The following is a 27,958-nucleotide window of genomic DNA, read 5'->3' on the forward strand; positions in this document are numbered from 1 at the left end:
AAGGTTGTAAGCAATGTAGACACAGAGATAAATCCGGGATTAAATGGACCACCATAATTCAGAAATTCTGTTGTACTCCTTTTTACTCTTCTCAGAGCCTTGGGCATAAGATGCTGAAAAGTAGCTCCGTGAACACCAAATGTCATTCATATACTGGCTGCAAGGAGGTTTCCTTGTCTTCAAAGGACTTGGTAAGCAGAAACTGCCAATAAACCTTAGTAAGATCAAGGGTAGATAAATATCTGGGTTGCCCAACCTCTCCAAAACCACATTAACCTGTGGCACGGAATACGTGTCGAATGTAGAAACAGGATTAATTTTTCCTAAAATCAATACAAAAATGAACATTCTCATTCAGCTTAGGTACTAACAAGGGTTGACATTGCCAAGGACTCTGGGATTCTTCAATTATCTCAAAGTGCAACATTGCTTCAACTTCTTGGTGTATTCCCTCCAGCCACAACTGTTGAGGCCGGGGACATGACAGATGCGTTACTGCTGCCCTTGTGGTAAATTCTATGTAGTGGGTAATCAGGGGCATGATGTTGGGTTGCAATTATGGGCTTCCTTTGGCAGCTGTTGCAGTTTTACCAAGATGCTCTTCCTGTGACTTGAGTGTTCACTCAACTGTCCCTGGCACTCAATAAACCAAGCTGTGCATCTATATTTACATGACATCTTTGGGGAGCACCCTGAGAAATTACACCTGCTTTCTCCATGAGTGATCTGGGCTCACCTCCCTGGCTCCATAGACACTGAACAGAGCCACCAGCTAAGAAAAATGCAGAAAAAGCATGTGTTCTACAAGAAAGTAGAACTTCATCTCTGAATCCCAGCATCCTTTCAGGCCATCAGGATTTTTGACCTAGTTTGTAGTGGGCCGTATTACCACTTCCCACAGACTCATGGGAGAGAAACACATTGTTCAGATGTCTTGGTCAGTCAGCTATCCCTTTTGAGGTCTCCCAAATGGGCTGTAAGCTGTAACATCCTTCTTTTTGTTGACTCTCTCTGGTTTTTAATGGTGCTCCCTAACTCTGCCTTCCCTAATGTGATGCCCTCCAGATGGTTTCAGCTACAACTCCCATCAACCCCAAGTAGCATGGACAATGCTCAGCGATGTTGGGAACTGTTGTAGTCTAAATCACCTGCAAGACACTGGGGAATGCAGTCCTAACTGTTGGCTGGAAAAAGGCCCAACTCTGTCTTTTTGCCTTTTTCCCCAGGCTCTATTTTCTGCCTTTTGATTGGACTATCCCAGCACCAGCAACTCCTATGTCACTATCAAAGCAAATAGGGGAGAGGGAGCAATGGCAGGACCCAGTAAAGTCAAGCCAATCCCTTGTTCACATTATTTTATTTGTTATTCTATTTCATTTAAATGTTTATGGAAGACACTTTTGTATTTTATTTTATTTTATTTTATTTTAAATACAGCAAAGTGGCATACAACATACAAAATTTACAGTAAGAGCAATAAAAATAGCAATAAATAAATAAATAAATGCTGTGGTGGTAGCAAATAACTTGGATGAAGGGCTATTTTGGGATGTAAATTGTGGAGGAGCCTTTTCCCCAGTGTGCAGATGGGGATGAGCAGGGACAAACTCTCACACCCACATCCCTGGATTCCTTCATGGCCTCTACTCCCTGGAGGGAGACCATGACAGGAGCGTTGCTAGTTAATAACTAGTTAATAATAAATAACAGGAAATGGTGATCCAATGTGTTTTCAACTTCTTCAATCAGATTCTTCAAAGGTCTTCCACTGACTGAATTTGGAGAGTTGCGTAAGCGTGCATGCATATGTATGTATAAGCATTGCTCACACAAGTGCACTCATAGGGATGCAAATGCTGTGCTCTGCAAAGAGGCAAGATAAGTCTTCCATCTTTCCTTGTTAACAGATGCCCTACAAGGTGCACATGCTTATTTATTACGCATTTAATAAACATTATTTATGCGCCATGATCACCAACACAGTGGTGATACTAGGGCATTCAAGGGTCATGCATCTGGCTATTTTTTAAAAAAAACACACCACCACCACCACCTGAATTTATTATACATATATTCTGCTCATACACTGAACTCCCTAAAGGCTCACATTCAGATTACAATTCAGGCCACACCTGTTTAGCTTCCGTACCACGACAGCTTCTGATGTTCCCAGACCATTTGCTGTGTTTGGCCCACGTCTGGCTACACAAATACAAAAACACAGTGAAGGAAGTAAAAAAGAAAGCGACGAATGGTAGATCAGAATAGTGTTCTTCTTCCCAAAAAGAAAGAATAGTTGAATTTGCCATGCATCTCTACAGTGATGACCAAAAATGTATCAAGTGGGAGCAGGGAGTTTTTTTCTTTTAGTTGCAGTGCAGACATGCCCTGAATCTACTTTCTTGTAGTTACTTAAAACTCATTGCTTCTCTTGGTGAACCTCCTCTATCTCCTTCTTTGCCTGCCACATTCTTTTCATAATTCAAAAGCTACCAACCATCTCTGCTTAATTTTCTATTCTGTCTAGGCTCAGCATCCTTTTCTCTATATGATGTGTCCTCTAGGTCTTCTCACCATTATCTTCATAGTTCTGTTCTAAATCCTTTCCAGTTTGGTGACTTGAATCGTAACTCCTAAAACTGAACACAACATGCCAAACGACCTCCTTGTAGACAAGATTGCAGGGTGGACTGTCTTGAAATAATTCCTCTCTTGATATCTTCTGTCTAATGCAACCTGTATAATAATGCACAGATCTATCTTATGCATTTTGACTCTTCTGTGTAATATCCTACATTTATCACTGTCTGCACTTTATTAAAACATATTTTAGGACCATGTCATCTGGGAAAAAACACCAGAACCCGTGGAAATCACACAGTATTCTCCAACATCATGCCCCAGGATTGATTCTGCAGTGATTCAGAAATTTCCCTATTGAGTCATTACCCAGACTTCCTGTGATTGGACTGATTGTGGGGTCAGTCTGCATGATATCTGTGGGACCCTTCCAGGCTTCTGATCCTGTATCTGTGAGTTAAGAATGTAGCAGAAGAACTGGTCACACCTGTCTCTTTGTGATATAATGGCCTTAAAGGTAAAGGTAAAGGGACCCCTGACCATTAGGTCCAGTCGTGACCGACTCTGGGGTTGCGTGCGCTCATCTCGCTTTATTGGCCGAGGGAGCCGGCGTACAGCTCCCGGGACATGTGGCCAGCATGACTAAGCCGCTTCTGGCAAACCAGAGCAGCGCATGGAAACGCCGTTTACCTTCCCGCTGGAGCGGTACCTATTTATCTACTTGCACTTTTGTGCTTTCAAACTGCTAGGTTGGCAGGAGCAGGGACCGAGCAATGGGAGCTCACCCTGTCACGGGGATTTGAACCGCCAATCTTCTGATCGGCAAGCCCTAGGCTCTGCGATTTAACCCACAGCGCCACCCACATCCCTTAATGGCCTTAGCTGGCTAGTTAAGCATGGCCATTTACATGTCCAAAGAGTGAGCCCTGTTGTCACAGAGACAAATGGGTGAGATTTTTCTGACTTCACCTGGCTGGCTGGAGAACCATAGGCTAAGCAGGGTTGTGTATATGTGAACTTTAGTTGATGCTGGAAGCTGGATACACAGAGGCTTGTCTTGCTCTGTTCTGGGCACTATCTATGGCTCAAGGATCTTCCCAGGAACTATGTAAAACTTTTTCTCCCCACATCCTGCAGTCCAAAGCCTGCTCAAGCTTCCCTGTGGCTGCTATTTACATTTTAAATACGTTAACTGCATCCCTGCGATTCAACATTGTATTTCATTTAGCGTCCAGTGCTCTTTATAAATCTTGCTTGGAATTATGATTTCTGTTGTGAGAGGATTGGCTGTGAAAGTAAGCTGCTCCTTCCTTCCCTGCCCACCCCCACCCCACCAAATACCTCCTTGTACTTCCATGCAGTGATCAATATGCAATCTATACCCATCACAGGCCATCCCTTGCAGCATAGCAGCTCAATAAAAACAAACTCAGGCCTGGCCAAGCACTACTGCAATTGTTAGACAAAATAACCTGTTCTTTGATCCATCTTATAAAGCTTTGAAACAGCCCCCCCACACACACACACAAAAGAAAGAAATGCATAGAATGCAAAACTGCAGCAGGCAAGGACATGAAAAGCTCAGTAGACAAATATTTTAGCCAAAAGCAATAAACTGGTGAAGAGTAGATTTCCATTAATGACCCCAAAGAAACACACACACACACACACACACACACACACACACACGGATAAAATATATGTCTCTGGCATCCAAGTTGCACATTTCCATGTTTCCATGTTGAAGATCATTATAGTGCTGCACTGAAGATTCACCCCATGAATCTTTCTGGCACATAAGGATGGTTTAAATCTTGCCCGAACACCTCCTTGACATCTCTAAGTATTTTCATGCCCGTTTGCAGTCAGATCTGCTGCTGATTTGGTGCCGCTGCCCCCCACCCCAGTTAGGGCTCCTTTCTAATTTATGATATGTCCCCAGACAATCAAGAGAGCCGGTAGCGAACATATTGGCATAATGGCACCATTCAGTCAATCAGAACTAGCTACATGACAATGTCACGGAGGGCAAATGGTGCTGACGGAGAGTGAGGGGCAAGGCAAACTCAAGGAAGCCAGCTTAAATGACACGGGGGTAAATTAGGGCAAGGTAATTTACCCCTGTCCAGAACTCTGTTCAGAAACAGGGCTACTGCTGGCTGAGGTAGCCCAAGCCTGGCAGAGAGAAAACAAGCTTTTCAAATAGGGTTTGACTTATCCTTTTTGCCAGTATAACTTCTGCCCGGTTACTAGATCACTTGCCACTGCCCCATCATCTGCGGTTCTCTAAGTGGTCACTGGGAGGCCCAATAGACTATGATGCCCTTGACTTCAGACGGAGGAAACAGCCACTATAAGGAAGCACAAGGGGGTTGCTGGAAAAGGCATTAGCCCCCCCCCCCGGGCATCCCTGAGTGTTCCCTTTCAGCACAGGGCACCTTCGGGAAATGTCCACTCCCCTTAACTCTGATGTTAGAATTCCTGCTCCATGGTTGCAGTCATGGGATTGTTGTCTCTCCAGGAGGGAGAGAACATCCCAGTCAGGCATGTGTCTCTGCCAGGGTCCTACTCGAGTGTAGGCCGAGCTCCAACAACTTACCCATGTAGTGATGAGTCTTTCCTCATTCCTGCCCTGGTTCATTGGGTGTAGTGACGGGTGGTAAACAGGGAAAGTTTAAGTAACAACAGAGAGCCACTGTTTTTGGAGCTAGCCCCACTCAAGCATAATGTCTAGAATCATAGAGTTGAAAGGGACCACCAGAGTCATCTCGTTCAACCCCCCTGTAATGCAGGAATCTTTTTGCCCAGCGTGGGGCTCGAACCCATGACTCTGAAATTTAAGAGTTTGATGCTCTACCAACTGAGCTATAGAAAACTTCCAGCCCCAGGTGCTGGTGTTTCTGTTTATCCTGAATGCTTCTTAGGGTCACAGGTATGATCTAACAGCACGTGGGGCCATCACCTACCTGAAACTAAGCAGGTCTTTGTTTGGCCAGCGCCTGGATAGGAGACCTCCTATAAACTACAGGTGAGCCCCATTGGATTCTGTGATGCAGGGCAGCCAGAGTATAAATGGAAGAAAATAAATAAAAATGACTACATAAATGTGTGGACCAATACTGCCTGACACTTTTGTCAAAAATCAGTGCTGAATAAGCTGTATATCAATATCTCCAAATTTGCAGACATCTCGTGTACCGGCACAGTAGTAGCAAAATTAGTATTTGTATTTTTACGTATATTTTAAAGACATTTTTAATATTAGTCTTTGTTCTTCCAAACTACAGTATCTTCAGTTAGGTTTTTACCTAGCAGATTGTGAGGCCTTTGAAGGTTGCTAGGGACTCTTTGCTTACAGGAGTTTTTAAAACGACAGGTATTGCACATATATACACATGCAGTTTTATTTTTAAATTGGCTTTTATCCCATAATTTGCATTATACTATTTTAACCCACATATTAGAGAGCTTAGATACTGGCTACCTGAAGAGCTTGAGACCATTACGAGCACCGAGAAACTACAGAGTTGTTATTACAGCTGTTACTGCATTTGTTGAATTATACACCACAATGCAAAGGATTTGTTCATTTATAGCTTGGCCCCGAATGAAGATTCTGTGGAAATGGGTCCATTGACCCAGCTACCAACAGCCATTTTAAATTAAGTCTTCACTGAATTCCTGGATTTCCAGAGCTTTTTGATCTTTGACAGTGCGTTATATAAAGCATGGCTTTTTACGTGACATTTTGTGACAGCAATACAGTTATTTAATTTATTTTTTTCAGCAATTTGGGGCATAAGTTCCTTGCATATTGTATAGATTTATTATACGTAATAAATATTGACCTTTCCCATTTGGAACTGTACTTGAGACACAGTTTCCACTGGCTTGTTGTCTCTGATGTCATTCGCCCTTTGGGTTGCAGTTCATGATGCAGACCAGCCTCTTTTTCATTTCTTTCCTTTCCGCCTTGAGTGCTCTCAGTGGCCTTCTAAGCACAGCCTGTTCCTGCTACATGCAGCCTCTTGAGGCTCCTGAGCCCTTCAGGCCAATCCCGCTTCTTAGCCACTGACAGGAACTATAAACACAGAGGCAGGGATCAGAACGTTTTGCAAGAACTGTGCTAAAGGCTCTCACCTGGATATCTACCAATTGCAGCCTCGCTGTGGTTTGACAGCTTGCACTCTTGGTCAAGTAACACAGAGCTTGTGCCACGTGGATGGGAGAGATTTTGCTTTGTGTGGCACCAGGAATCAAAAATACTTTTTCTTTTCTTTTCAAATCGTTGAGGCATCAGTAGGAAGTGTCTTTGCTCTTGTATGAGAAATTCTTGAGCATATGGAAGATCTGCTTACAGGCATGCAGCACCCCCTTATAATGGCACCAGCATGAGGGCCAAACTACGCATTATATCTAAAGAAAGCAGTTGCTTGGAGCAGTAAAGCAGCAGGGAGGGAAGGATGCCCATCACTCCCACCCTTTACTCTTCTGCAGAAGCCTCCCAACAACCAGTTTTCCTTCAATGAAATTCCAGTCCAGGTAATTCCTGGCTTCCTTGGGCAACCAATAGGGCCCTGGGGACTTTTTTTTTAAAGGCGGGCAGCATAGCTGATGCTTGCCCTGACCCCCTCCCCACCCACCACACAAAAAAACAACAGTCTGACATGGCAATCCTAGCAGAAGCAGGTGACTTCATCGAGCCATGTTTACATTTTCTACAAGGCATTCTGGGAAATTTGAAGCGGGGTTAGGCTGCATTACCCTGTGCTGCCACCACAAGGAGGTAAGGCTGTTAGGCCCCACTGAGGAAGGGGTCCACAACAGGACACTTTGTCCAGGGTATGTTTACATACCCTCCAGCATTCCTCAGATGAAGAAAGGGACATTTCTCACTCCTCCCCCCCAACCTTCTTTGTCTTCCACCCCACCCCCCGGCAAAGCATTTCCACCACAACTACACTAACAGGGCGCACAAATAATAATAATAATAATAATAATAATAATAATAATAATAATATTATTATTATTATTATTATTATTATTATTATTATTATTTATACCCTGCCCATCTGGCTGGGTTTCCCGAGCCACTCTGGGCGGCTTCCAACAGAATATTAAAATACAATAATCTATTAAACATTAAAAGCTTCCCTAAACAGGGCTGCCTTTAGATGTCTTCTAAAAGTTTGGTAGTTATTTTTCTCTTTGACATCTGGTGGGAGGGCGTTCCACAGGGCGGGTGCCGCTACCGAGAAGGCCCTCTGCCTGGTTCCCTGTAACTTTGCTTCTTGAAGTGAGGGAACCGCCAGAAGGCCCTCGGAGCTGGACCTCAGTGTCCGGGCAGAATGATGGGGGTGGAGACGCTCCTTCAGGTATTCTTTGGTAGGTTTGCAAAAAGAAAAACACATGCCAATAAATAAATTTTAGAAAGGGGCAAGATTAGACATGGATGCACAAAGCATTTTTTTTATTTAAAAAATCAAGTCTCCTTGCGCTGTGCTTTGCTCCCCCTTTCTTCCCGCCTGGGGTGTCCCTGCGCTCTGCCTACACCTCAGAACTGGCACAACACTGGCGGCCATGGAGAGGCAATGCAGCCTCTTGCAGCAATCCCTTGCAGATGCCACTGCTGTCGTTCAGGGTAAGTGCCAGCTCTTCCTCCTCCTCTCTGAGGTCGGCGGTGGCGGCACTGGTGGGGAAAATAGGGGCATTCCGGGATCAAATCAGAAGCTGGAGTAGCTTTTGTAATTCCAGGATTGCCCCTGGAAAATAGGGACACTTGGAGGGTATTTGTTTATCCTTGCAAACACATTCCTACAACCCTATGCAAGGAATGCATCTTGTAGCAAGTTGGGGAAATGATGGTCAGGGGGGAAATTCAGCATGTCTCTGCCACTTGCCTGATGAAATTCATCAGCTCCTCTCAAAGGTGGTTTTCTTCATAAAAGGGGCTGTGTAAATCTATGCATATGAGGAGAGGTGTTGGTAGTCCGTCCAGAAGGTGAGCCAGTCAGATTGGATGGGACAAAGCAGGGTGGGGGTGGGGGCGGCGGCGCTGAGGATGCAGCGCTGCTCAGCCTGGCAAAGGAGAAACTTTGGGTGTGAGTCCCAGGCGCTGAGAAAGGGAAGGAAGCAGGAATGTGGGAGTGAAACGGAGGAGGAGGAATCAGAGCGCTAGGAACTAACAACAGGAAATAGCAACAAAAAGTAGAGAGATGAGAGTAAGTAGGGAAAAGGGGAAAGCATCAGCTGTGGTGAATTAAGAGAGGAACAATGACAGCTGGATAATGGCAAGCACTACCATGGAAGGAGGAAGCGGAGGAGAAAGGAAGGAGCTAAGTGAAGGCTCAGGCAGCGAAGCCCAATGGTGAGCTAAGTGGCAGGGGTGTAAATAAACAAACCTAAGAGTGAGCCTGAGGATGTGGAGTGTGATAACCTTGAAAGAGAGAGGGGCTCTAAATAAAAAAAAAAACACAACAGATTTTAAGTTAATGTGAACTAAAGGACACATTTATTTATTTTAAATAAAATAGAAGCAGTTGGATATAAGCGGATGCTAACTAAAGGCCATGGCCATGTTAAAAGATGCATGAAATCAGTTGACTTTGTGCATTGATTTTTGTCACTTGTGAGTAGATCAGCCGTGTCTGGAGGAGGTTGGCAGCTTCTCCTCCCCATGCTAGCCAGTTGAGGCACAGGTTATACAGTCGATCAGGACAAAGGCCCCAGTCATGCATGGATGTTCATTGCTTGATGGGTGCAATGGGGTGCTTCCAGCTGTCACTGTTTTGTGAGAGGGATTCAAGCACATAACTGGAAATTTAGGTTTGTACTATTAAAATGGATTAAAATGTTCTGGTGCCCTAGTGCAACAAACCTGTGTTGTTGTTGTAAATCAGACTTCTTGCAGTTAGGGCAGTGAGGGGAATTGCACAGAAAATAATTAAGATGAACAAATTAACAGGTTGATATGTAAGCACCCTGCAAGCAAATCAGGATGTCTGCTGATTGTTGTATAACCGTCCCACAAACAAATATGGATGAATGCTCAATAGACAACTTTTCTGGAGGAGCCCATGAAGCAATAACTTATACGTGTGAAAGAGCCATCACAGATCAGGTACCAAAGAAATAAATTTCATACTGACTCCAGTGCGATACTTTTCAACCAAGTCCAGAAACCTCTAGTTGAAAGTTGTCAATGGTTTCGTAATAAAATGGAGGAAGATCAAGTGCTGTTCATGCATGTGTGAACTGACTATTGTGGCAAGCACAAATCGCTCAACTGGGAGACGAATGGCTTGCCTCTGCAATGCTTTGCTGCTGGAGTGCAAAACAGAGACCCTTGTGCCTTTCTTGCTGGGCTGCCGATCCCAGAAAGCCGATCCCAGAAAGCTCGTGAGGTAGTGGGGCTTGATAGTTCTACACTAATGATTTCCCCCCTTCCTTGAATTATACTTGTGGTATATTATGGGGCAGATTAAACCGTCTCATTGTATGACTATTCTAACCACTTAAGAACTGGGTTTTCATGGCAGGGGAAAGAGCAATCAGTTCTCCCCAAACCCTCACTAATAGAAAAGATTGCTGTTTCGGATGTATTGGCATAAGTCTGCATTTATATCACTGGGAAGAGGACCTTTAGGACTGGACTATAAACCAGCAGATCCGCAGAAGTAGACAGCTCATTTGAGGCTCAGTAAGCAAGGCAGATGCTCAGACATACAGACGTACAAATTATATTTCCCTATGGGATGCTAATGTGGGCTTTTTAGGTGATAATTGTGTTGGAGAGGAAAGGCATACTTAAAAAAAAAAATCTGGTGTACACACATACGTGTCTGCTATGCTGTTGCACGGCAAGTACACATCGTGTTGGAAACTGGAATGAGTGAAGGAGCCCTCTGTTTAAGTGACAGTGTTGGAAAAGATAGGTCACAAGTTGCTATCACGGCAAGTGATGCTTTCAGGCCTTAGAAGAAATTCTTCTCCACCACTGTAAATATCCTTAACCTACAGGCGTAACACTGCAGGTAAGACCAGGCAATTGTATGCAAATTTGCCATCATTTCTTAACACAGAACTTGGACTTGCTGCTTAGTTCATCATTCTAGTTCTATATTGTAGACCAGAAATGGGGAACCTTTTTTTTTTTTCAGAACAAGGTTCAAGTTCCCTTTTGGACAACCTTCAGGAGGTGGTGGTGGAGGGGAGTGTTGCATGGCAGGGTCAGAGGTAAAGCAGGTGGAGTAACAAATGCAAGTTTGTACACCAGGCTAGTTTCCACGCATCCCTCTCTCTCCTCCATCCAGACAAGCAAGAGGCATTATCAGTGTTTAAGGGCATCTTACAGCCAGGCACAAGCTCTCAAAGAGGGTGCAAAGTAAGGTTTGTGAGGGCTGAGCTCAGAGGAGAGGAGACTGTGGCTAAGGTGGTGCAGCCTGGAAGGAAGTCCTGAGGGGCAGATAAAGAGGCATGCTGGTTTATTTATTTCCATTTATTGTTTTATACAGCGCCTTTCTGATAGAGAAGGTGCCAGTATTGCATGCCCTTACTTACCCCTGGAAAAAAGCACTGGTTTTATATACAGGTATTTGTGTTCTCTTCTCAGCTCAGTGAAACATTTTTGTGTAGGATTATCTATTGATCCAAAAAAAAATTCCCCTTGTAATAAAGGTCTCACCCACACTTAACTTTTGCTTTGTGCTTTCAAGGCAGAGGTCCATGCTTTAAAGGGCTGTGTCGGTGCATCTTTTTTTCTTTTGCCCCAGAGTTCTCCCCTTGAAAACCCACTCTTTAATTACCAATCAGAACAAACAACAATCCACAGAAAACCCAAATTGTCATTTGTTCTGATTCGGCATTAAAGAGTGGGTTTTTGCAGGGAAAGGTCTGAGACAAAAAAAAAAACACTCGGACACAGTCCTTTAAAGTGTGGAATTGTGCCAAGAAATGTTGCACAAAAGGAAGTCTGGATGAGCCCTAAATCACATTGATTTCCTTTGGCCTTCTCTCCAAGTAAGTTTGAGGCTGCAAGCTTGGAGGTGCTGGGGATTGAATTTGAGACCTTCTGCATGCAAGGCAGATGCTCTACCACTCAGCTGACAACAAGAACAGGTGGCAGTAGACGTTGGAGCATTGTTGTCAAGGTGGGGATAATGTTTCTGATTTGCCACTTTACAGAGCCAGTTTCTATTCCAGCTGGTCATCCCTCCCACTGCACCTCTTTGCTAATAGAGCCCAGCCCAGAAGAAATTACTTGATATCCTAACCACCACCACTACCCAGGGGATTAAGACTGCAGCGCAAATATTGTTTTAAGCTTTGCACAATGAAATATTTATGAACCCAAACCATTTACGCAGGGAGAGAGTAGGAACTGTGTCACCAATCACTGGTGATGTCATAGTCAATAGTCAACAAACAAGTACCTATGACACTTATACAAACACTGTTCACAGTGTTCCGACACTAGCAATAGACATGTTAATCAAACTGATAGCCACTTACAATTTTATATAACCATGCATTTTAAGTCAGTAACAAAGATCAACCTGGCAGCTATTTTTAAACACAAAGCTGGTTCTTGTAACTTCACTGGTATTATCACTTCTACATAACTGAGTAGAAAGTGGAACAATGGTGGATCTAAATGTAAACACTTATTTCAAACATTTCATGAATAGTTTTGGCTACCGTCTCCCATTGTTTAGATACTCTGTTGCAGAGCCACCACATGTGACCGAAAGCCTCATTTTGCTCTTGGCAGTGCCAATATTTTCCTCACTCTAATTATACATCTCAAGTATTTCCCAAGGTCTATGCAGTCATTTTAAAACAGTTTGCTCTGAGTTCTGATCTAGAAAATAATGAATTGCTACTAAATTAATGTGTGTGTGTGTGTATGAATGAAGGAACTGGATTTGTACTGTGCATTATGTACTTTATGTGGAGATGAAGAAGAGGGCCTTCTTCACTGTAGCTCCCTGGCTGTGGAATGCCTGGCTAGTGCTGTGATTGGTCATATGCCAGCACCAAGTTAAGACCCAGCTGTTCACTCAAGCATTTGAGGGGGGGCGCAGGGGAGGCGTTAACTGCACTTGCATTTGAGCTGCTTATATTGATTTTTATAGCTGAATGCTAGATCAGCTGCCTGAAGCAAAGGAGAATATGGCGCCCTCTCCTCATGCAATATACAGAAGCCAACTGGAACGGCAGTTCAGTCTTAATCTAACACCAGTGATGGGATATTGTCTTCTACAGCACTGAGGGATCAGACTAGTTGCCGGGAAGAGCAAGGACATGCCATGTAGTACACACAGCTCTGATGAAGGAGGGGAATGGCCAGAGAGCTGTTGCCCCCTGAGTTTCTGCCGCCTGAGGTGGTCGCCTCATTTTGCCTAATAATAGGGATGACCCTGAGTTTTGATGTGTGTGTGTTTATGGCTTATGTTGCATTGTCATTTTATGGCTTGTAATCCACCCCAATAACATCTGATATAAGGTGGCTTGCTAAAAACAACAGCAACCTGGTAGCTACCTTTCACAGTTAGTGAGGAAACCACAAACTCCCTTTTTAAATCTAGTCGTCATGTAATGAACACAAAAAAAGAACACAGACAAGTCAGGAATAGAGACAAACCATTCTGGAAAAAAGTAACCGCTGAGTCATATATTACATTTTGCAACAGTGATTCATGTATTTCAGTCTACCCGTCTTCAAAAGTTTCACATACTTGGGGGAGGAGGGGGGAATTGTCGGTGTGTAACTTCACACAGTGGGTGACGTCTCTTGAGACAGAGAGCTGTAGCAATGTGGACAGTGGCTCAGAATGAGCAGATCACTACTGGAAAAGGCTAGAGGTTGTTGTTTTCCTTATGGCTCTCTTTCTTGGCAGAGAAAATCACGAATGTGAATTGGCACATCATTGTAAAGGCTGCTTGATTATGCTGATTTAAAATAGCTGACTATCAGGGTTGGGCTACAAAAGAAAGAAAACCAGTGTAACCCTGGTGCATCAAGGATGGGTGACCTTAAAGACTACCCTGTTCTTCAGATGGTGATTGGAGGGCTGGATGCTCATTGTGACTCACATGAGCCGAATTTCTTATGGATAATCAGGATTCGTAATTTAGTTGGCACCTGCTAACAGTTATGTACATGTATTTACCGTCCACTTCAAAGCCCCAAATGTCTTACTTGCAGTGGTGTAGCGTGGGTTGCCAGCCCGCATGGCCATGCGGAGAGGGGGGTGGGAGGGAGGGAAATGGAGTATGCATGCACATTCAACTGCCTAATGGCATCACCCAGGAGATCTCAGCCATAGAGTTGTTCCATGGTCTGAAGAGGTCACTTTCTGGTGAACATGGAGAAGCCATTTTCAACAGTGCCCAGTGACAGAAGCACACAGCTGTACTGAGGCAGCACCAGGTGTTGAAATTTTGTGCCCCTAACAGTTTTGTGCCTGGGGCAACTGCCCCTGTGACCCTACCCCCACTCTATGCCACTGGGTGCAGGGTACTTTAGGGCAAGGATGGGGAACCTCAGGTCCACCACAGCATCCGCTACTGATGCTGTTCCATCAGCTGAACCAATCGATACCAAAGATTTCACCAGCGCCGTACAGATGAACAATGAAGTGTGAAATTTCCTGCTCAGAATTGTGAAAGCTATTTTATATCTCCAAGGAAATCTAGTTAGGCAAAAATATTGCCCCACGTTGAGTGGTAGGAACAGTAAAAGTGGTTGTCGTCGTCGTCGTCCCCCCCCCCAAAGTTTCAGTCCACAGGTTGCCAATTGGTCACCCCCCTCTACTTAAAGCATGATCTTTATATCAAAATGCCACTAATTCCCCAAAGTCTTTGAACAGTCATGCTGCACTCCCCTAGAAAGAACACTCAATCTGTCTCCTGTCCTTCAATCTGGTAATGTTGATTTAGTGCTTCTAATAGCAACCTTTAACCCAGCAAATCATAGGAAATGCTGGCTTAAAACGGCAGTCAACACAGAGCTAAATTGGGACAGGGCTTACCTTATTTACATATCCTTGATGAGGATATAAAAATCTGAATTATGAGGCTGCTTGTATGTGTGTATGAGAGAGAGAGTTCATATCTGTATACAGTGATACCTTGGTTTACAACCATAATCCGTTCCGGAGGTCCGGTTGTAAACCAAAACAGGTTGTAACCCAAGATGTGATTTTGCCAATGGGGCCTAAAAAAAATTAATAATAATGGTTCTAATAAAAAAAATGGGTTGTAATCCAAAAAAGGGACACACACTTCAGGGTTTGACATGGTTGTAATCCAAAACGGTTTCAAACCAAGGTACCACTGTACTGTCTTTCAGTGGTGGCTCATGTACATTACAACTCGTGGAGAAGAAAGTAGGGAGACCAAAACTATACCCATACCACACATGTAAAGCACTCATACCACTTTAACAGGCACAGGAGCTGTAGTTTGTTAAGGTGCTGGGAAGTGTAACTCCGTAAGGTCCATACCTTTAACACACTACAGTTCCCAGAATTCTGGGAATTTCCAGAGTAGGCAGGATTGTTAATGTGGCATAATAATGCTTGAAATGTATGGTGTGGATGAGGCCCAACAGTAAGTGGAGTCAGAGCTAATGGCAGGCAGAGCCAACCAATTCTTGTTTCCCACCGCCCTGCAGAGTTGTACAAAGGCAACACTTGAAGTAAGGAGGAAGCTTACAGGCAGCGTCCCCTTCCCTAACTGTAAGTAAGAAGAAAGGCAGATGGAGGCAGGCTGAGGACAACTTGAGATTGGTGGTCCATTAGATCGCCATCTTTCCTTTCAATTGACTCATTGTGGGAAAGCCCCTTGCCTCTCTCCCATAGATCTGGGCCACCCAGACTCTCTGTTCACTACTTGAGAATTTCCCTAGGGCCAGGGTAGCCAATGTGGCATCCTTCAGATGTTGTGGACTACAGCTCCCATGATTCCTGACTAATGGCTATTCTGGTAGGGGCTGATGGGAATGGGAGTCAACACATCTGAAGCACACCACATTAGCTATCTCTGTCCTAGGCTGTGCCCCTGATCCAAGAAACACCAGTTCTCCCCAGGCCATGCATCCCATGAGTTTGTCCTCTAACCATGATAATACCTCCTGCTTGCCTGGACAGAAGATGAAAAGATATGTGTGTGAAACCTCTGACTTCCGTGTAGCTGTGTACAGAATACTTTTAAAGCACAATAGTACATTTTCTTCCTCAGATAATTCTGGGTGCTGTTAAGAGTTGCTAGGAACTGTAACTCTGTGAAGGTTAAACCATAGTACCCAGAATTCTCTGAGGGAGAGAATGTGTTTTGAATGTGCTTTGAAAGTATAATGAGAATGTAGCCCACTTTACAAAGGCAAGAATCCCATCAATTGCTCCATCCACTTTTGCTTTCTGGCTCAGTGGCTCTCCCCGCTGGAGGGAATGCAGCTCTGAGTCTGAAAAAGCCCCCATCTCCCAGTTTACACCTACACTTTCACAGGAGAAGATTCTCAAGTAGAGAGTAAATTTAATAAATACCTATTAAAATGTTGATACGTACATATTCCCTATAGCATTTAATCGTTCTCCAAGCCAACACACATAAGTAAAAAATCTACTCTTTTGACAATAACTTACAGAAAATAACCAAGGTAACACAGAACATAAGTTAGTTTGTAAGCTTTCAGGGCAGGAAAATGCAGCTTTTCTGCTTTTAATTCTAATTGCTTAGCACTTGTACTACATTGATTTCTCAAGGGATCGCACTGCTTTCCCGTAGTACAATTGACCCTATTGATTAGTGGTGTTAGGTGTGCACAGGTATTTTGGGGCAAGCTCCTTATTGGGTCCCATCAGGGAAGAAGCTGGAATATAAGTGAATATGTAAATAAATGGGAACCTTAACATGTCCAGTGGCCGACATTTCTTGGGCTGTTGCTCTCTGTGACTACTCTTCAAAGCCATGTGGAATGCCCAACATTGCTGGCTTCAGTTCCACCTACAAAAAAAGCTGCACAAAACCAGCTGTTTGTTCATGGTACCCTGATTTCTAGAACGTATCTTTTGTGTAAGGCCTACAAGAAGAAGTGGGAATGGAGAAATGGACGGGATTCTGGAGAAACATTATCAAGCTTCTTTCACTCCAGTGTGCTATTTCAAGACTGGGACAATTGCAAGGCACTCTGACTCATGATTGTTGGATGCTTAGAGCTGGCAATGCCAAAATAAATATGCGTGCACATACAACACCTCAGCATGATGTGGGAAGATTCAAATTAAGGAGGCTAATGAGACTGCTGACCAATCACAGGAAGCTGCTTTATGCAGAGTTCTTTTATACAGCATTGTCGACACAGGCTGGCAGGTGCTCTCCATGGCTCAGGGTTCTTCAACCAGCCAACTTCATGCAAATATTGGGACCTATATATAAAGCATGGGAAGGCAAACTAAGGCCCGGGGGCCGGATCCGGCCCAATCACCTTCTAAATCCACCCAGTGGACGGTCCGGAAATCAGCGTGTTTTTACATGAGTAGAATGTGCCCTTTTATTCAAAATGTATCTCTGGGTTATTTGTGGGGCATAGGAATTTGTTCATTCCCCCCCCTAAAATATAGTCCAGACCTCCACAACATTTGAGGGACAGTGGACCGACCCCCTGCTGAAAAAGTTTGCTGACCCCTGACATGCACTCTACTAACATGCTGTGGCCATTACACAGTTCCCACTGCCTTCCACATGTATTATTCACACAAGGACTGAGATCATAAAATTAGAGCTGCATGCATTAAACCCCTTGTTAACTGTTTTTCTCTTTGTGATGATGCCATCTTCTCTGTGTCACTCTTATCAATGCGATCAACCAACCTTTACCTGGCTTAACCCTTCCTCAACACCCTTTGCTCCGCAAGCATGTGTGCTGAGCCACAAATAACAGACAGTGTGTGCTGACGGACCTATTCCCTATCTATCCAACCTTTTAAGAGAGTTTTGAAGTTCTGCTGCCTTCTATGGGTCATATTGCCAACCTGTGTCAACCTTTGCCAACCTGGTGCCCTCCAAATTATTTTGGACTACAACTATCATCGGCCCCAGCCACCGCAACCTGCACTTGCAGATCCCCGTGAACGGCCATTGGCACAATGGGTAATTATTTAATTCAAAGGAATACTTAACAATGTTGAGACTATAAGGCAATGGTCCCTTGCTCTGTCATAAGGTCAGCCGGCAATGGCCTTTTTGATGGTGCTTCCCCTTTTGTAGGATGCCTTTCCTTGCGAGGTTATCTGTCCCCCTCTCTATTAATTTTCAAGATAAATTTAAGAACTCTCCTGTTCACCCCAGGATTTGATGGCTGAAAGATGCTAGGCATGGCAACCGTGAAATTAGCAACGGTGAGAGCATCTCCTTGTTTTTAGATGTCTTGAATTATTTTTGATTGTATTGTTTTAATGCCAATGTGTTTGCCACCCTGAGTTCATTTGGAAGGGTGTAATATATATGCATGCTAATATTTTTTTTTTAAGCACAGAATGCTGAAACAGGCAAGTTCAGCACTTTCAGACTATTGAAGAATACAAAGAACCCTAAACCCCTAATATATGTAATAAACAGCAACAACATTCACCATGCTGGCTAGGACTAATGGGAACTGGAGTCCGACAACAACCTCTCTAAGACCTTTCACATCATTTCTTCTAAAGGCTTTCCTTTGTGTCTGCTTCCCAAAGTGCAAAATCTGCCTAAGCTACTATCGCTGTGTATTTTAGGGAAGGCAAGGATAACACTGATTTCAAGGAAGGGGTCAGGAAGCATTAAGTTTCTTTGGGAGCTGATATAGCCTAAGTCAAATAAAACACCATTGAATTGGTGATTATTGAACAGAATTTGAGTGTGTGTGTGTGTTTAAAAAGAACCAAAGCTGAGATTGTTGATTGTGGTATCTCTCTTGTAAGCATTTTGTTTGGGGCACAAACACTTTAGCAGGTTGGCTTTGTGTTGTTCCTTGTATTACTGAAGAAAGCTGGAAACTGTTGTGAGCTAAGAACAAATGTTTTATTTAGTTTTAACACAAAAGACCTTGATCATGATCAACCTTCCAGCTTCTGCTGTTTCCTTCTCCGCTCTGACTACACCCCTTCGCACCTTAATCCTTTCAGACCAGCTCTTATTCTCTCACAGGTATCTCTGTCACTTTCTGGGACAAAATGTCAGTAGCTATGCTCACATGAAATGTTATTTCTCTTTATGTTTTGTGACAACAGGGAGCAGTCCCTCTCCCAGATCTTCATTGTCTATTATGGACCAGTATTGTAACTAAATGTTTTTTGGCCTTTAGCTTAAAAATGTATAAATTACCTCTTTTGGTGCTATTTTGTGTCCTCTGGTTTCTTCAAGATTTCTCCCACCCCATTCATCAACAGTTAGTACCAGGATTAAGTTCATTGTCAAGATTGGTTATGTATGTATTGTTTGTTATTATATAATTTTGGGGTGTGGGTGTATTCCTGAAAATATGAAATCTTTGATCAGGAGACCACATATAACCAGTACTTTCTATAGGACTTGGTGGAGCCATTCATAAACCACTCACAGAACCTCACATTTTAATTTGCTCTGCAGAGTTTTTCTCTTAGGGCAAATTCAGGTTGTGCAGTTGTAGTTGATTGGGAGGTCTAACATCCCCAGAAACAAATGAGAATGAATGATCAATAAATAGCCAACATTGGGTGTTTCCAGATGTCTTGTTTATTGAGCATTCATCCTGATTTCTAAGAACGTTAGATAGCATTACACCAAATCCAGTGTTACACCCCACTTTACAGTGCATTTCCCCATCCCTTTCCTTATCACACAAACACTGATCTATTGGGGAAGTGGTCTTGTTGTGCAAAACCTCCCAATCAACTATAATTGTACCACCTGAATTTGCCAGAATCCCATCCAAAAATAGCAACAGTATAGCTGCCTAATATTATTGCAAACAAATCAGGATGAATGTTTGCTAAACAGGTGGTCCGGAAGGTTCCTTAAACCATTGCTGGCTTTCACACCCAAGGATGCGTTGAAGCAGAGGTGGACAGGAACAGGACGATACAACAGATCAAATTGCTGAAGTTATCAGTATTCTTACACACTGCCCCAATCTCTGCGAGATTCCAGGAGTTTCAGGCACGCTTACCCAGGGTTTGTGTTTCTGTTTGGAAACGAGGATCAGCAGACTGTGGTGTCTTTATGATCTATGGATTGTTTACACATATATACAACCTGAGCCTACATGTGGGGGGTGGAGAGCTTAACACCCCAAGAGGTTCTTGTTTCTCCCATAGCCACAGCAGCCTTGGATTGAAAAAGACACTAGCCATGGCCCGGCCTCCCTCCAGCTTGCTGCATTTTACAGACTGCAACTATATTCTTCCATCTCACATCATCCCCCAACTGCAACCCTAAATTCTCCACTCTGCTAGACATCTCAGAGCTCAGGGAAGGGAACCACCCATTTGCCAGATGGCACATAGTCTTTGCTTTGATGATCGCACATCTCCCTTTGTTCTCTGTTAATGGCCCATCTCTCAGGTGATCTCCTGAACATGGGAATCTGACTTCCAGTTTAACTCCCCAAGCATTGTTTATGTTATAACACTTACTAATTCCAGGAATTATGTGTGTCTAGCACCCACAAACTCATAAAGATATGTATGAGCCAAAGTGCCAAGGAACTGTTTTGAGGTGGGATCTATGTAGGATTGCAAAGTTTTTTAAGTGGCCTCTCTATAAAGGTTGCCTTTCACAGTAACTCAGTGTGCAGACCTGAGTAGCTGAAAATGCTTGCCTCCATGCTATGAAGCTTCACCTGTGGATTTCTGTGCAAAAGGCTGCTGATAAGGGCATAAGGGGAAGCGTGGCAAGTTTGACTGGTCATTTGGCAACTCATAACATAGCTTAAGTTAGAAGCTGAAGGATGAACTGCATTAAACTGAATATTGAGCAGTTGTATTCATCAGCAATATTTGCCTTTATTATTAATGACTTCCTGTTATCCGGGTTGCTTTAACTTAACAAAGATCACTCTAATCAATTGCATTAACATGTGAAATTTCATTTAAGTTACCTTAATTGGTTAGAGTAAACTGAAGCTTTAAAATATGGAGGCCTTTATTTTTTAAATACTTAGTTTTCGGTCTTTACTTTTTGCAATTTAAATTGCAATACTTTGCACCCACCCACCGACCCAGCAAAGAAAGTCATTTATATTTATCCACTCATGAATTAAGGATTAGTACAAATTATCTAGAATACTCACGTTGATTGACTAAACATTCTGATACCACCTGCAAAATAATAAATGGCATCTCCCGCAGTGGGGCTGCTAACATCTGAGGCAGGAGACTGCCAGTTTCACACCGAGATAATTGTGACAACAGGTCAAGCAGAGTTTCATTTCGTAACAATTTGTCTCCCAAATAATTATGCTATTTGATATGCCTGCAGCACAGACCCAGGCCATAGAATTTAAATGGATGTTCCATATGCTACAAGCTGTAGTTGTTCCCCCGCAGCCCCTGTTAGTAGCCCTGTGCCTTCAAAAGTCAAAGAGCAGGCCGATTCAATACGTCACTTTCCCCATTTCTTCTTCGCCAAGCCAGGAGAGAGCTTTGTCTGTAGTATATCTGCCTAGCATGCCCCGGCTAGGGACAAAAACTTCTTTCAGGAAAAAGAAAGAACCATAACAGCGCAAATGCATTTAGGTCCCATTGACACTATACATTTAAAGCAGTAGCCTACCACCTGAAACAGTCATGGCCAGCCAGCCCCTAAAGCAGGCTCCCTCAACCTCGGCCCACCAGATATTTTTTGGCCTACAACTCCCATGATCCCTAGCTAGCAGGACCAGTGGTCGGGGATGATGGGAATCGTAGTCTCAAAACATCTGGAGGGCCAAGGTTGAGGAAGCCTGCCCTAAAGAATCCTGGGAAATATAGTTTGTTAAAGGTGCTGGGAGCTGTTAGGAGAACCCAATTCCCCACATAGAACTACAGTTCCCAGAATAGTTGAACAACCAGGGAAACGTAGCTCTGAGGAGGGCAAAGAGGCCTTCTAACACTCAGTACTATGGGAACAAACTACAGTTCCCAGTATGCTGGGGGGGGGAGGCATGACTGGGAAGGGGGGTTATTGTTTTGCTGTTTTGCTTTACATGTTTACATGTTTTTATCCTGTATTTTATTCTGTGAACCGCCCTAAGATCTTATGACTTAAAGTGGTATGCTACTGCTTTAAATGCAAGTGGGGCTTTAGTCACTTGAATCAGTCACTGGTCTTCTCCAATCTCTTGTTCCTTAAATGTCCTTTTCGTCATACACTTTACATGCAAAAGGTCTCAGGTTCAGTTTGCAGGAATTCCAGATAGAGCTGGAACGGACTTCTACCTGAAATTCTGGAGAGTTGCTGGCAGTCAGTACTCCTCTGACTTTGTATAAGGCAACTTCCTACGTTCATACGTTGGTTTACAGTACCTATTATTGGCTTCTCAAAAGTAAGTTCTATTCGGTTCAATGCACTTACTCTCAGGGAGTGGGGATAGAAGTGCAGCCTAAAAGTTCCTGGGCTCCAGTACAGTCTTACCTCTGGTAACAAACTTAATTAGTTCCGGAGGTCTGTTCTTTACCTGAAACCGTTCTTAACCTGAGGTACCACTTTAGCTAATGGGGCCTCCTGCTGCTGCTGCGCCGCCGCAGTGCGATTTCTGTTCTCATCCTGAGGTAAAGTTCTTAACCCGAAGTGCTACTTCTGGGTTGGCGGAGTCTGTAACCCAAAGTGTTTGTAACCCAAGGTACCACTGTACTCTAGAGAAACTCATCTCTGTTCAGCTCATAGCTGTCAACTTTTCCCTTTTCTTGCGAGGAATCCTATTCGGAATAAGGGCATTTCCCTTAAAAAAAGGAAAACGTTGACAGCTATGGTTCAGCTTGCATGTCCCCTGAAGATGGGCATATTGGTGATTCTCCCGGATCGCAGCTATGTATGGTGGCATGGACAGCTTTGGTGCCTATTATCTTTAATAGAGACTTGTAGACAACAACAAAAAGTCACAGCTAATTCAAATTCATAAATTGCCTTCAGCTGGCATGCTCTCCTCTCGAGAGTCCTCCAACCCCCCCAGAGCTGATTTTGACATCATGTAGAAAGTTAAAGGGGAGAGGAGAGAGAAGTTCCATTGTCCTAGGGCACACACCCCTGGTGCTAGCAGAATGAGAGCATTGGATATCGCCCAATGTTTAAAGCATTACAATAAAAAAAACACATCATAAGAGACAGCAGCGGGATAAAAGAAATAAAAATTAGATTCTGTCATTGGTACCTGACACACAGTTGCTCCTGTCCCAGGTCCTATTATTATTAGTAGTAGTAGTAGTAGTAGTAGTAGTAGTAGTAGTATTTTCACTGATATGGACACATAGAAAATACAGTAAAAGTGATAAGTGATAAATAGAAATTTTAAAAAATTAACAGAAGTACAATTGGGATGAAAACCCAGAAAATAACTGAACCAGACAGAGGGCCTTCTAGGTAGTGGCGCCCACCCTGTGGAACGCCCTCCCATCAGATGTCAAAGAGATAAACAACTACCTGACATTCAGAAGACATCTTAAGGCAGCCCTGTTCAGGGAAGTTTTTAATATTTAACGCTGTACTGTTTTTAACACTTGATTGGGAGCCGCCCAGAGTGACTGGGGAAACTCAGCCAGATGGGTGGGGTATAAATAATATAATAATAATAATAATAATAATAATAATAATAATAATAATAATAATAATTATACAATACTGTGTTCAACTATCATGTATGGAAAGAAAATAAAAACTTATGTTGTTCATCCTGGCACCTCTGTTCCAAATTATAGGTGCACATAACATTTGTATACAGTGGTACCTCAGGTTAAGAACTTAATTCGTTCTGGAGGTCCGTTCTTAACCTGAAACTGTTCTTAACCTGAGGTACTACTTTAGCTAATGGGGTCTCCCACTGCCGCCGCCGCGCTGCCACGCGATTTCTGTTCTTATCCTGAAGCAAAGTTCTTAACCCGAGGTACTATTTCTGGGTTAGCGGAGTCTGTAACCTGAAGCGTCTGTAACCTGAAGCGTTTGTAACCCGAGGTACCACTGTAATTCAGGCACACTCTGTAGGGGGCCAGGACTGACAGCAGCTGAGTGTCAATTCAACCCTGTGATTGGCAGGTGAAGCCTTGGCTGTGGTGGCACCATCACTAGGGTCTGCCTGGTTGGCATTGCTGACCCATAATGGAGCCTTTTCAGTGATGGTTCCCCATTTGTAAGGGAATGCCCTCCCTGTAGAGGTCTATTTGTCTCCCTCATTATTGATTTTCCAAACATTTCTGTTTAGCTAGGCATTTAATGCTCACATGAAACCAGAAATATGTAAACTTAGATGCCAGGTAAAACTCTCAGGGAAGTTTGCATACGTAAACCACAACCTAAACAGATGCTCTATTGAGTAACAACATGCCTAATCTCTGGTGGTGGTGGAGAACTGAAGAATGACTTGAGTTGGGGTGGGTAACCTTTGGCTTTCCAGATGTTGTTGGACCAAAACTTCCATCATCCAGCATGGGAATGATTGTGGAATAGGGATATAAAATTTACAGCATACTATGGTTTAAGAGAAAACTATATGAAAATGATATATCGATGGTATCTAACACTGAGTAAACTGGTTGCCTCTGTTTATTCACAGGCTGACTGGTAGGGGCACAGGCAAACATAGCAGAAAGTCCTGATCCAAATCAACAACAGAATGATGTGCTGAAAAATCTGCTTCTGCACCAGAAAAGGTTGACAACTTCTGTTAGCGAAAGCAAGTAAGCAAACAAACAAACAAACAAACCCCTGCTGTTTTTCAGCTTTCCTCGCCCAGACTCCCAAGGAAGTGTTTGCAGGCCCCATCCTGCTTTTGGTTTTCATTGCAAGCTCCAGAAGAAATAAATTATATCAAAGCCTGAAAGGAGGGCCACATTGCATAAGAAGGGACAGCATGACTCGCAACATTATGTTGGGAAACAAGCTACAAATACAAGCTCACAGCAAAGTTCAATTAGCCTGACCTTCAGAGTCTCTTGGCCCCCACAATGTGCACTGATAGCAGTGGATGGTCAAGATGCCAAATAGCTCTTACAGCTGGAAAGGGTTTGCTTGTTTGCACAAATGGGATTTTTTTTTATGCTGCAGACTTCAGGACACATGCACCCTTATTCTGCTAACCTTATGTTTTTATCACTGAAGTCGATGAGACTTAATTCCAGGTTGGAGCCTTGTGGGAATTACTATTTAATTCTCTAGCCTTGCAATTTTAAATATATTTGCTTGAAGTTCAACCCATTCAGTAGGTGGCCATGCCTTCTGATCTTAGAATTGTTTATTGCCAAGCAAGCATGATTAACACCACAATCCTAAGTATGTTTACTCAAAAGTAAGTCCCAATAAATTCAATGTACCTCCAAGTTAGTGTGCAGAGGACTGCAGGCTCAAATTACATTCCTAGGCTGACATTCTCTGGCTCTATTCTTCACATTATTTATCTTAGAAAAGTCCCATTACCAATAAATAGGTTAAATAAAAATCAAATGATGAGAAAATTGTAACCTTACATTCCTTGGAAAATCCCATCGCGAATGAAGCATCCATGACTAAGGGAACATACGAATTTTGCACTTTTATTAAGTATAGCTTATTTCCAAATGTATCATAGCATTGTAGATTCTATGTTTAAACTACTACAGAAATTCTGGCAAGAGATAATGCAAAAAGAAAAATGTAAAAAGATACATTTTATTAATTTGTAAAGGATTACATAGGAAGCAACCTGAGTAATTTTTCTCCACTTGTCAAAATATCATGGTGGTAGAATATGGACTGTTCACATAAACAAAACCTTTAAATTAATTAATTGGCAAAGCCTTACCAAAATAAAAAGCACAAAGCTGTATACTCCAACAGCCAGATCGTAGATACTTTGGGGGTCATTCTGGCTCTACCCCCACACTTACTGGACCGTCAGAAATTGTGATACACAAAACTGAACCAATATACATGCAATCTCTGTAAGGGATAGTCTCATAGGATGCTGTAAGACTTCCCTGTTTAAAACAGTTACAGAAGAACTCTGGTTATAAAATGTGCACTGCTATCAAATTACTCTCATCCATTACTCATCATGACTGCATTATAACTGTAGTTTCACAATTTAGCCATGAGTTCATGTTGGCTTCTTGCAACATCTATAGTCATTACACAGAAGCCCTAAACTTGCAAAAACTTGGTGAAGTTTACTGCTGCAGTCCCAATGTACAGTTTTACTCTTCTCAGTTAAGAGAAACACAGTTCAGGTATCAGAATGCCAAAATTACTGTTGCTTCTCAAGATGCAACAAGGCTAGGTTTGCAAATACTATTGCCTACAGTGTGCTCTGTATTCTAGAGATCTAAGTATGTGTTAAAAGTATATATTAAAAATGTTTCCATGTTATGAACTGCAATTTGATAAAAATGAATAAATGAACGATGGTCAAAGGATCACATAAGTAGTTTAACTGCACAGTGGTCCTGTGAATTGGGGGAATATGATTCAATTCAGTACAAAGATTTGCAACCCTTCCCTTTTATTCATTTACAGGGTTCTTTGGATCCTGACGACGAGGGATGGACAAATCTGTCAATTTTTGGTACTGTTTCTCTTTTTCCCAATCTTAAATTCAGATTTCCAGATTTATTTTTTTTTGCAGAAGTTTGCTTTTTTAAAAAATCAATGTGAAAATTCTTCAGCATTTTAGTTCAAATTTCTCCTAATAAACACCTTATTGCATGCAGTTGTGACAGATAAAGACATTTTGCAAGCAATTTACCCCTAATACAATGATTTCATATATTATTCTCAGCAATATGTGCACTTATAGGCACACTTTGCCCTAATATGTTCATATTTGTGTACATTGCTTGGCTGGACCAATGTATGGCAAAGCTGTGAAAAGTGTGGATTTTGGAAGATGGCTGTGTTTCAGTTCACATATTGTTTTGGAAAGTGTGAATTATGTAAGTTTAAATGTGAACTGAATCTAATTTATCCCCCATCTCTACATGCGCTGGCATATATATCTGCAAACCTGGACGGACATCACCAGAACATTAGAATTACATGTTTTACAATATTAGTCTAGATTCAAAAGAGCCCCCATTTTAAGTATGTTCACTCTAAAGTGACATATATCAAGATTTTTCTAGATAATAATTACTATTATGACATCTTACAAGCTTAAAAAATTTAGATCATGTTTAGATGCCTTAGGCTCATATTATAATACATTTATTAGCACTTAAAGTACTACAAGGCACTGATGTTTTTGCTGCAACACACTAATATGGGCTCTTTCATAATATCCAAAAAGTTATTTCTCCCTCCCCCATGCAATAAATAAATTCCATTCCAGAAAATTTTGCTTGAAATAGTGCTTATTATGCTGAGGTACTGCCCTTTCCCAAGAACTCATATAGCAATGTATTTCAGAAAACATAACTCTTTCCCCTTAGTAGGTTAAATTGCCATGAAGAATGTGGTTCTACTTTGGGCTCAGGAATCCTGTAGGCTTTGTGAATATTGTCTATGACAGTGTACAACTCTACCTCCTGCACAACTACCACATCTTCTTTTCAGGGCCTTTTTTCAGCTGGAACTCACTGGAACTCAGTTCTGGCACCTCTCAGGTGGGCGCCATTGCCATTATAAGAGAACAAGGAAGGCGTTCATGGTGAGTTCTGGTACCTCTTTTTCTCGAAAAATAGCAGATTTGTTTCTATATTTGGCCCACAAAAGCTCCCATTTTATTTTAGAAGTTCTGCGGCATGGGGACAATGTAGAAGCAGGTGCAAGCATAGCAGAGAAAATGATGAGGAAAGGTAAATAATTAGGTAGGAACTATTCTAATAGGCTACTTTAGGCTAATTCATGTGCTCACACCCACCCAACAATTTGTGTGTGTGTGTGTATGTCTTTGAACAGATCTTGTGTCATACCACAATCTGCTTTTACAACTCCTTCAAGCATTTCTTGCCATACAGCAATGCTGCTGTTTTTCAGTAAGCACAGATCCGAAGAACTCTTGGCACACAGAACTAGCTGGAGTCTTTGGATTGTAGCCATTGCCTGGAAAGATCTTTGGGATCCAGTCCTATAAATTTATTCATATAGACACACACACTTATTGAAAACATAAATGAACTGTGAATGTCTCTGTAAATATTGTATACCTATGATATTGCATATCTATGGCCAGTTGTATAAAATTCCTCCCTACTCCAGA

General features: G+C 42.6%; 1 long non-coding RNA gene across 1 annotated transcript; it reads left to right on the forward strand.

Annotated features, from left to right (window-relative positions):
• On the forward strand, positions 1 to 27,958 carry LOC128413223 (uncharacterized). Its single transcript, XR_008330280.1, has 3 exons — positions 1 to 191; positions 24,344 to 24,467; positions 26,278 to 27,958. It is a non-coding gene; the product is annotated as an uncharacterized LOC128413223 (long non-coding RNA).

This window comes from Podarcis raffonei, chromosome 1 (assembly GCF_027172205.1).
Source record: "Podarcis raffonei isolate rPodRaf1 chromosome 1, rPodRaf1.pri, whole genome shotgun sequence".
NCBI classification, from domain to species: Eukaryota; Metazoa; Chordata; class Lepidosauria; order Squamata; family Lacertidae; genus Podarcis; species Podarcis raffonei.